The sequence below is a fragment of the Sinocyclocheilus rhinocerous genome, unplaced genomic scaffold (genome assembly GCF_001515625.1).
Source record: "Sinocyclocheilus rhinocerous isolate Xijiao unplaced genomic scaffold, SAMN03320098_v1.1 scaffold711, whole genome shotgun sequence".
NCBI classification, from domain to species: domain Eukaryota; kingdom Metazoa; phylum Chordata; class Actinopteri; order Cypriniformes; family Cyprinidae; genus Sinocyclocheilus; species Sinocyclocheilus rhinocerous.
In genome coordinates this window covers 813818-825036 of record NW_015641018.1, presented here as the reverse complement: position 1 = coordinate 825036, position 11219 = coordinate 813818, and the positions used below count along the sequence as shown (strand labels likewise).

At 37.4% G+C, this 11219-nt stretch overlaps 1 long non-coding RNA gene across 2 annotated transcripts in view; it reads right to left on the bottom strand.

Moving 5' to 3' along the window:
* The window catches only part of LOC107753788 (uncharacterized), a 63776-nt gene that overhangs the window by 5816 nt on the left and 46741 nt on the right, over positions 1–11219 (bottom strand). The window contains exon 4 of one of the 2 annotated variants that reach the window (XR_001641505.1): positions 3969–4034. The exons of the other annotated variant lie outside the window; for it this stretch is intronic. This is a non-coding gene — a long non-coding RNA (uncharacterized LOC107753788). Of the gene's footprint in view, positions 1–3968; positions 4035–11219 lie in introns of those variants that run through there. 2 annotated transcript variants of the gene reach the window in all.

The following is an 11219-nucleotide window of genomic DNA, read 5'->3' as shown; positions in this document are numbered from 1 at the left end:
ATATGTGGGGGCGTGTTAGAATGAGCCGTTTTAGGGGGGCGTGGCAGAGTCTTAACTTTGATAAAGAATATCTCTTTGGTTTTGAGACTTTAGTCTTTGCAACTTCAGGGATCTTATCTATGCACAATCAGCTTGTAACACTCCAAAGAGAAAGGAAAACTTGAAATCGCATCATATGACCCCTTTAAGAGAATGGTAGCAGGTTAAAGTGGCAGTAATGCACTTACATTTAATGCAATTTCTAGATGTATTTATGCAAAATGATTTATATTAACGGCACACATTTTAGTGGTTTGTTTGCTGAGAATCAAATCTGTTTTGGCACTGCTAATTGAACTTAACCAGTATAGTCTGCATTACAACACTTGCATGAAAGCTTTTTTTTTTTTACATTTTACTGGAACTCAAAATAATTAAAAATATATAATAATAAAAACAGAAAAAGCTGTGCAACACACACAAAATAATGATAATAATAAAAAAATTTAAATCCTAACAACAACAACAAAAAAAAGATACAAGTGACCTCATTTATAAAACACACGTACCGTCGGATTTGATCCTAAATCCCATTCCATTTTATTCTACGTCAAAAGTAAGGAACAAACCAGGATTTATAATGGCATAAACAGGGGTTGCACAACTAATAATTTCTGCTGTTACTAGAGTATTTAAGGTTTTTGTTACAAAAAAATGTATCGTGGTACTCTTGTGATCGCACGTTGAAGACGTGTCAAGAAATTGTTGAATGAAGTCATTGTTTTTATTTTCTTTGCACACAAAAAGTATTCTCATAGCTTCATAAAATTAAGGTTGAACCACTGATGTCACATGGACTGTTTTAAAGGGGTCATGAACTGAGACATCAAAATTCCCTTGATCTTTTGACATATAAGAGGTAATTCTGTAAGTTTCAGAGCTCAAAACTTTCTCATTAGTCTAAAAACTACTTATATTGAAGCCAATCTTCCAAAACAACAGCTTGTGGAATGTGCAACTTTATGACGTAATAGTGTGGCTAAACACAGCCAGAAGAAGATCAACGCTTGCTTCTACAGCGCTGCCTGTTTAGCCCCGCCCACCAATTCGTGCATGTAGTCGGTAAATGAGGAGAGCGGCAAACCCATGTCTATGCAGAAACAAAATTATAAACTTTGTTTGATGAACTTCATTTTTAATGAGGTTCCAGACTGCGTCAGTAAGCAGCCCTTTGTTCATTTCATTTTACCGCAGATTCGTTTACAAACAAGGCACAATTTGATGCAGGATTTTCAGAAAGATTGAAACTAAAAGACGATGCTGTGCCAGCTATATTGGATCTGACAGTCATGTCGCAACACACAAGTGTGAGTAACTGTTTATTACGTGATCACTACTGCTTTGTCTGTTATTACAAATCGTTTGATATGTGCTGAGTATTTATGCATTTTTAACTTCAGCGTCCATCTGTGAAGGATGTAGGCTGTCAAACATACACAAGTGTTAGCCAATCATAGCAGTGGGCATTTACTTCCGAGTGTACGATGCGCAAAGCCTATTCAACAGAGCATTCAGATGAGGGGGGTCAAAACAGGACAGAAAATAGCCTATTATTTGTAATTTATGATGGGGTTTTTTTGACCAGCACGCCCTCCTGCACAAATGGGTGCAAATGCATTTGCTATTTAAACAGCGTGGCGCAGGATGTGAAAATGATAACTGTGTCGGGCTGAAACTAGTAAAAAACATTTGCGTCACGCCTTGCGCCGCATTGCGCTGGTGTATGATAGGGCCCTATAAGTGGACCTCAGAGAATAGTACAAAATAAAAAACAGAGGCAGTTCATGACCCCTTTAATGATATCCTTACTACCTTTCTGGGTCTTGAATGTGTCAGTTGTGTTGCTGTCTATGCAGGGTCAAAAGCTCTTGGATTTCATCAAAAATATCTTAATTTGTGTTCCGAAGATAAACAAAGGTCTTATGGGTTTGGAAAGACATGAGGGTGAGTATTGATGTCCAATACCGACGTCAGCTGACGTTGATATTTGTTGTTTTTAAGTTGTGTAACCAAAATCCAGTGTTAAGTCAATGTCAAATTGATGCCAAATACTGACGTCAACCCGATTTTCATTCTCAACCAAAATGCAACATCTGTCTGATGCCATGTCCAATGTCAACCTGACGTTATATTGACGTCCTATGCCTGCTGGGATCCCTTTAAATCATCAAGTTATGTCATAATCAATGAACAAATAAGCACTGATGGTTTGCCAAATCTGTTTCACCAATATGCTATTATTACAGCGTCAAATAAGGGTGCCCTTGCTTTCGTTTTAGCACCCTAGTAGCACATGGGCCTACAGTTACATGCCCTATAGTTAATGCACACACAACTAGTGCTAGTAAAAGTCAACTAACTGACTACTCAACTAAAACTAATACTGTACTTTCACATTTATGATAATTCTACATGCATCTTTATAAATGATGTCCTTCAGCTGAATATGCTTTGTGTTTTGTGGCTCCACATAGTTCAGTAAAAAACTCTGCTGATCACTTGAATTTAATTTTGTTTTGAAAACTATACTTGGATAAGACATTACGGTAATGCTTTAGATTACAACCCACAATGTACTGCGTAAGTAAACAGAATTTACAGCGTAACTATTTTGTAATTACAGTGTACCTATTCAGTACCTCCGTGTAGGTATAAGGTAACAATATGCGAAGTTTGGAGAATAAAGGAGTAATAATCTCTTGAGGACGTGGAACAAAACGGTAAATCAAAGACAGTAAAATCCTTTAACTGTATAATCTGTATAAGTATGGAGTTGCTTTGCTTTTTTTCCTGAACTGGTGTAATAAATTTTATTTTTGTCATATTGTGTATGATTTTAATTTTAAAACCCATTTTTTGGTTAATTTAACCCAGCAGTAGGCCTATAGTAAATTGCAAACAATATTTGAATTAAATAAAACAGTCCACCATGTTTATTGATACATTACCTGATATATAATGTATGTATGTATGACCTAATGTACAAACAATCGTTCAGTATTCTCCATCATGTCCGTCCTTTTATAATAGAATGTGTACCCCATGGTTAAAAAATACCTATACGCCTATAATAAAATACCAATATAAAATTATAAAAAGTATATATCGTCTTTCTAAATCATTCCCAAACATAAGATTGTTGTTTAGGCCATACATACCACGTAATATTAGAATAAGCACCTCTTAGTTTCAAAATACTTACAGTATAAATGATTTGTAATTTTACAGGTTGTTACCCCTTTATTCCCCAAACTTCGCATATTATTCCCTTATACCTATGGAGGTACTGAATAGGTACACTATAATTACAAAAAAGTTACGCTGTAAATTCAGTTTACTTACGCAGTTCTTTGCAGGTTGCATATCTGGTTGTTACCCCTTATTACCCAAACGTAACACATTGTTCCCTTATACCTACACGTATGTTCTTTATAAGTACACTATAATTACAGAAACGTACACCGTAAATTCTGTATAGTTACATAGTTCTTTGCAGGTTGTAATCTAAAGCGTTACCGACATTACCCTACTACCCAGTACTCTAACATTACTGATTCAAGACCAGCAAGTTTAAGTGGCCACATGTGATTTTTCCAACCCAGAAGAGTCTTGTCTTTGGTGAATGGTTTCAAAATATCTTTGCGCCGGTGGAAAAGGGGTGTCTGTCTATTCTGAGGTCGGCGTAAGTCTTCTGTCACTGCTGCTTAAGTCTGTCTGCTAATTACTGTTACGCAATCAGCTCATTGCTGTTAGGACACAAGAGCATTATTAAAACTATAAATATCTCACCAGAATTGTTCTTGAGGTTTAATATTCTTAGCACACAGGCTGCTGAGAGTTTGGTTTACATCAAAAATATTGATCCATCGAGTCAGGACAGATCCTTGAAGACCTGTCATGAATGTTTGAGACTTTACTACCCATCCAACCCTCAGTATTTGTCCAATCGAACTGATGGCATCTGGGCGCAGTTCAGCATGAAGAGTTGTTCATCTCTGGGGACAGACAAAGGAGAGCTGTAGTAGAAACCAAATGAGTTATTCTCTGCCTCTCTCGGTCTCACTCCCTCTCTCTCTAACTCTTCCCTCACTTCCTCCAGGGCTACTGTCAATTACTCAGACATTTAATCAGCCCTCTGCTCCGTGGATGTGTCCTTACATTACACCCGGTGCTGGCTGGCAATGTCAGCTATAAATAACCCACCACAGGGTGCTAAGGGCCATAACAGCACAGCTCACTGCCTCTGCGCTTTTAGAGAGGTCGGGTTACACTGGAAATTTAGAACACACTATTGTTGACATCACTTCTAATTCCCGTCAGCCAATCTAAACCACAGTAAAGCTGCTTTGGAGATTTTTCAAATATGTTGATGTGGGCTTTGAGAGAAGTAAACAATGCTTGAGTCGCAGTGGCTTAGATTTAGTTTGAACTAAGGAGACAAAAACTACAACGGACTGATTTGAACCACATGAACACTGTGAATATAAAATGAGTATGCTTTAGCAACACTGAACACCAAAAAAACCCACATTTGTCACTGGCGTTATTTTCAGCACAAACACAATTCACAAATGAATCGTTAAGTCCAATTTGTAAATTCAGCACAGATATTTTTCAGTACATTGCCCTTACAAAAATTAACAATGTTTTTATTGTAGTAACCATGTTTTTTTTTTTTGGCGTATTGGTTACAATTTGTATAACCACAGTTTTACTACAAATACCATGGTTAAGCCATAGTGAAACATGAAGTATATACATATTTCCTTTTTGTAAATTGGGCAATTGATTAAATTATAAAAAGCACTGATTTGTTGAATCAGTGACTGAATGATCTGGTTGCAACAGACTAGGTGTGAATAGATAATTCATTCAGTGTTTTGAAACAAATCTGATTCAAAAATGAATCTTTCAGTTCGTAGTTTGATTAACATTAAATTGATTTTGGACACATATGATGCTTTTCTGTGCTTTCATTCTGTTTTCATGCTGTTTCTGAGGCTGATTCATTCAGGAATCAGAGTTCAGCTCACTGACTGAAGGATGCAGACTGAATCCGCAGCTACAATCATATCAAGTCCGTTGAACTTCAATTCTTGAACAAATCAGTTTATTTTATGAATGAGTCTTTAACTGAGTTCATCAAAGGTTTTTGAGTATGTTTTCACTGTGAACGGATCATTCATGTAGTGAGTTTAACTCGATTTGTGAATGAAACAATGAATCTAATTAGCTAACTGAGTTTAGTACAAATTTTGTTGGATGCATTCCTGATGTTCTGTGTAATTAGCATATTTCTTTTCATGAATCAGGCTTGAACCAGTTGATTCGGAGTTCAGCACCGATTTTGTTAGTGCACCCTCGATCCCGTCCTTCTCATTTACAGGAGAGCTGGTGAGGTGGAGAGAGCATATTAATAAAGCAAAACAACTGCACAGAGAGGACAGGCAAACAGAACTTATTATCCCTGAATTAAATATGAAAACATGAATAATAAGCAGATAGAGATACTAAACAGTGGCATGCAGTAGCATAAGTCTTTCTCATCAAAATAGAAAAAATGCCTTTGTGTCTTCTTTAGATATTCATTCAAACCAAAGTATATTTCAGTGATAAAATTAGCATGAAGTTAAAAAAATCACATGCATTGTATCAAAGCGTCTACTGCAAACATACCTGTTTAAAGTCCTGCACACTAAATATGATCTATAGCAGCATGACATCCGCCATGTTGCCTAAATTAGAACGAATAAATTTCATTTTACCTTCTATATATTTCACAGTAAGCAATACATGAGGACACCAGAGACCGCAGAGATTCCGCTGATGTCGGTACAAACACCAGCTGCTCAGCAGAAAAGCATCTCAACACAGACAAAAACTTTATAATGCAAAAGTGTGTATAGTGGAGATGCAATCTAGGTCTAGGGCATAGCACTTTTTATATCTCAGCATGTCAGTAAGTGCAATGGATTCTGGGAAGTCAGCCAGATGACTTTCTGCGGCTAACCTGGCAGATCTTCTATACAACAGGCAAAATAACAAGCAGCTCTCACAATGCAGCTCCTGTGTTTGGATGTGTTTGTGCAGAGCGGGGACAATTTCTTCCTCTCGCATAAGAAAGGCCGTGATCAACCTACTACAAAACATCAAATTGGTGGGTGGAACATGCACATTGTGGTGCTCGTAACAACAATGATGTCTGCTTTCAATGTGTGTGTGTGTGTGTGTGTGTGTGTTTATGGCTGAACATTTCTGAGGTTTTGGACACAGCTAAAGGAAGAGGTTGACCGCATTTTGTACTGCAAGGTTTCCCCGCCTATCCATTTGACTCCTGTAAAGGAAACATGCATGCTGCCCAAACCACTGCATGATATATAAGCCATTAGCCAGTGAAATCCAAAGGAAACATCAGCCCAGTGATTTAAAGCTACATTGAATAAAAACTAGCTTCATATTAGAGACATGTATTGTGTGTTTACACAGCTGACAGAGTCAAATGAGCTTCATTCATATTTAAACAGTTTTGTTTCATGTGCAACTTCTAAATGATCTCAAGCCAAGTGCATATGTAATCAAAAGCTGTTTTATTTTGATCAAATGTTATTGCATTTCAAACTAGCAGCTCGTATTTCATTGGGAAAGTTCAAAAACGTATCAAAATGAATGAACTGTTCAACCGCAAGGACGTGAAAATGGTACTCAGTGTGTTCATACAGTCGCTTTTAGGTTTTAATCGCTAGCACAGCTCTCATTGGCTGTCGGTGGCATTACACACCCCGTTGTGTTGTGCTTTCATGACAAGTGTTTCTCCATTCATTAATGCTAATGAGGACCGACATGGAGATTAACACGACAGCCCCAGGGCTTTGGCTGAGAACCAAAGTCTTAACCCCAGGACCAACACCCTTAATCCAGGGGTCCGGAGAGATTCCCCAGCAGTGTTCATTTTGACAGCAAATTTTGATTTAGTTTTAGTCATAGTCTTTTGACTAAAATGCCATTTAGTTTTAGTCATATTTTAGTCATCTGAATTATTTTTAGTTTTAGTCTAGTTTTAGTCGACTAAATATCATAAGATTTTAGTCGACTAAATCTACAGTAAATTTAGTCGGCTAAAATCGAATGGGTTTATTTACAGTGCATTTATTAAGCATTTCTCTAATATTTCCAAACTCAATATATAGGTTTGATATTAAGGTTTTATCATGATAGACAACGATTTAACTGCAGTGACACCCAACATGCCTTTATGTTAAAATTAAATAAAACCAATAGCAACTAAATTAGGCTGCTATCCCTTTAAAACCGAGATCTCTTCCCAAATCGTCCCTCCCTAACATTTTCGTCTCGTTTTTATTCGTTGACGAAAATGTCAATAGATTTACGTCATAGTTTTTGTCATTCAAAAAGAGTTTTAGTTCGTTATTGTCTCGTTGTCGCCAGTGAAAAAAATGCCGTTGACTAAAATTATGACGAAAATTATTCGTCAACAAAATGAACACTGTTCCCCAGCATGTACTGAATCATGAAATCTGTGTTTAATCAAAGAGCTTTTTAAAGAGTCTGTGCACGGCGGCCATTTTGGGATCACCCCAAGGCAGCTATTTCCAGTTATGAAAATACAGCTCCGGTCTGCTTGAATGAGGAAAGTCAGAAATACTTAAAACAGTTTGCTAAGCTTACACTGCAAAAAGTATTTTTGACTCGTTTTCCAGTACAAAGTTAATTTTTCCTATACCATTGGTAGATACTGTATTTTTTCATCGTTTTAATCATCAGCTTGCTTACTGTTTTGATAATTTTTCATAAAACAAGTTTTAATATCTTACAGATATAGTTCACCCAAAATAAAATTTCTGTCATTAATTACTCACCCTCATGTTGTTCCAAACGCGTAAGGCCTTCGTTCATCTTCGGGACACAAATTAAGATGTTACATGGACTATTTTATTGATGCCCTTATTACCTTTCTGGGCCTTGAACATGTCAGTTGGCTGCTGTCTGCCAATGTTTAGATGTTTGTTTTCTATTGTTGTAAAGACCAGAAAATGCCTTTGTCAATATGGTCAGTGGTTCTTTTATTTGAATCGTGAGACAATCTTCCTACAGCTTCCACGTTGAGCTGCTTTTCAAAACCCTTCCTCACTTTTCAAAGTTTGGCCTGTCTCCAGAATCCACAGAATGTAAGTCAGCCCTTATTCAGCCACTAAATGTCTTACAGGAGGACGTAATGCCATTTCAGAAAGTGTCTGTGATTTTACTGCTTTTCGAATTGGAAATTTAATGTTTTTTGTGTGTGTGTTTTTCCACCACCCAGAAGAAAATTCCCAGTGGAATCACCTACTTTTTGCCAAACACTAGGTTGTGGGGTAAATTACTTTTCATTCAATTAAATTTCTTAGAGGAGCAAAGCAAATTTCTTTTACAGATGTGATCCTACAAAACCATAACCATTTGAATAATACTTTAGATATAAACTCAAGATGATTAACAATTTTCTGTGGTTCATACAACTGTTGGTAACAATGAAAATCTTGGTTAATTTGGTACAAAGTCTTCATGTGTTATCACGACTGAAAGCTGTGGATAATTTGTACCCCTGTAGCTCTGTTAAGAATACAACCACTTGATAAAAACTCTTTGCCAATAATGGGATTGCTCATCCTGTCTGAACATCTCAAGCCCTTCAGGTCGAGGTCACTTTTGACTGCAATCTTCAGTTACAGTACTTTTTATCCTTGGCTCAATGGTTAGGCATACCACAACATGTTTGTATCTTTCCAACTTGGCACCCACAACTGTACTGTTTTGATTCAAGGTCTCATCTTATTCAGTGAAAGGCAGCATGTACTAAACAGTATGTTCTTGAAATATTCCTATTTATGAGAGCAACTAGATTCAAGTCTCACGAGACCTCAGCTCAAAGAATGAGTTTCAAACCAACACGCATACGCATATACACACAAACACACGGCACTGAGTGGGAATGATTGGTTTGGCAGCATGTCATTATGGATGTTTGGCCGACCATATGTTCAGCATGGTTTTGCATTTTAACTCATTGATTATTTCCCTACACTAACACACTCACAGCAAGAAGCTCAGTCTGTGTGAGTAAACCTTCTGCTGCAGGAGATTCTTTAAAACTGAATAGGTTATTGCTTCGATGGCTTAACCAGTGAGAAGGGAAGAATGGTGTTAAAGTCAGGAAATACCATTTGCAACCCATTTTACTTTGGAAATCTGATTAATTTAAGAGTGAAACAGGAAAATTCACCAAGAAAACATACCATGGGACTTGATTTTATTTGAAAGGTATTAAATGGAAAACTATAAAGACAATATACAATACAATATAATATAATATAATATAATATAATATAATATAATGAAGGTCCAACAAGACAGGATCATATACATCATATACAAATACATCATTTGCTCACCAATGGATCCTCTGCAGTGAATGGGTGCCGTCAGAATGAGTCCAAACAGCTGATACAATAATCCATCAATTAAGGTCTTATGAAGTGAAAAGCTGATTGTTTTCAATAAACACATCCATTATTAAACTTTCAGCTAAAATAAAGTCTCTATTAATAATGTTGATTTCCCCAGTGAAAAAGTTGGCTATCCTCAACCAGGAGAGAAATGTGTACAGATCAAGCACCCTCTACAGCCCAAACTGTTATAAGCAAAACAGTGGGTGGATTTTAATATGAGAAGATTACTTGTGGATTATTGTGATGTTTTTTATCAGCTGTTTGGACTCTCATTCTGACGGCACCCATTCACTGCAGAGGTGAGCAAGTGATGTAATAATGAACTTCTCCAAATCTGTTCCAATGAAGAAACAAACTCATCTACATCTTGGATGACCTGAGGGTGACTTAATTGTTTGCAAATTTTCATTTTTGGCTGAACTATTCCTTTAACTGTGCTTTTCAAACTAATCTTAGCTCTCATAACTCACTGAATGAGAGGGGTGGGAGAAATGGTTTAGCAATCAGTCTTGTGGCAATTCTGGATAGTGTACCTTTGTGGTAGCAGGTCAGAGCCATAGAGGCTATTTAACCAACACCAGAGGTGCCCAATGTGACACAGCTGGACAGTGAGCCGTAGCCCCCTGGAGCAGATACGGCTCTCATCGCTGCTGTTTGTCTCCTGCATGTTGATTTATACCGCTCTCTTTTTTTCCCCTCTCTCTCTCTCTTTAATTTGTTTAGCCCTGCCACCAGTGTGCGTCATAAAATGGAGCTGCCTCTGAGAACATTATCAGTAATTATAGACTAAATGAGACAGCCAGGAAAAGTGTGCTCTCACTGGAACGTTGTGTTCTAGGGCCGCTAATAGAGGAGAACAGGCAACAACAGCGGTCTGTTAGAGCTGCTCCTGTGACAGATTCAGTTAGCTCAGAGATGAGAGCGTGTGTTTATGTGGGTTTGAATATTCTTCTAAACACCATGAGTTACACATGGGATTTGTGATTGTGTGTGTGAAATACAGTAGCTCAGACTGAATGGTTTGTTGAGCTGAGGGTTTTCTGTTGCAGTTTGAATGGGCGCGATGCTTCCTATACACCACATCCAAGCCAGACACGACTTGATAAGGCAGAAAGTGATCATATAAAAGCTTTGTCTTCCATGTAAATCACCTTATACTAAACAACCGCAACAGGACATTTTGTCCTGTTTGGGTTCACACTAGGTAAGTACACACACACACACATACAAATTATACGTAATTTTAATTGTTTGTGTATATCCCCTTAAATGTAGCCTGAGGGACAGTGAGCATCATACACAAACAGTCACAACAGCTTCAGCATAGTTATGAACATATGCATGCAAAAAGCAGAATGTGATACTGTACGACTGTGCTTGATTTTACAGATAATGTTATCTGGGTCTGCTGTGCCGAATAGCTCAATTTTGGTTTCATAACATCCTGCAAAACCTCAGTTGTTACATAACTACGAGAAAACTCTGTTAGAGTTGGCCTTTCACAGAAAAAAAGAGCCAGAATCTGTTCAACACTCAATAAGAAATCATTGATGTCTAGAGAGTCTGTCCCATTTCAGAGCTTTGCAGTTCTTGGCAGTGCTGTAGCGGTCCTTTCGGTCAATTCTCTGATAATTGCAGACTTTGGTAGAATGGCCTAAGTCTTAGTAGTTTTTT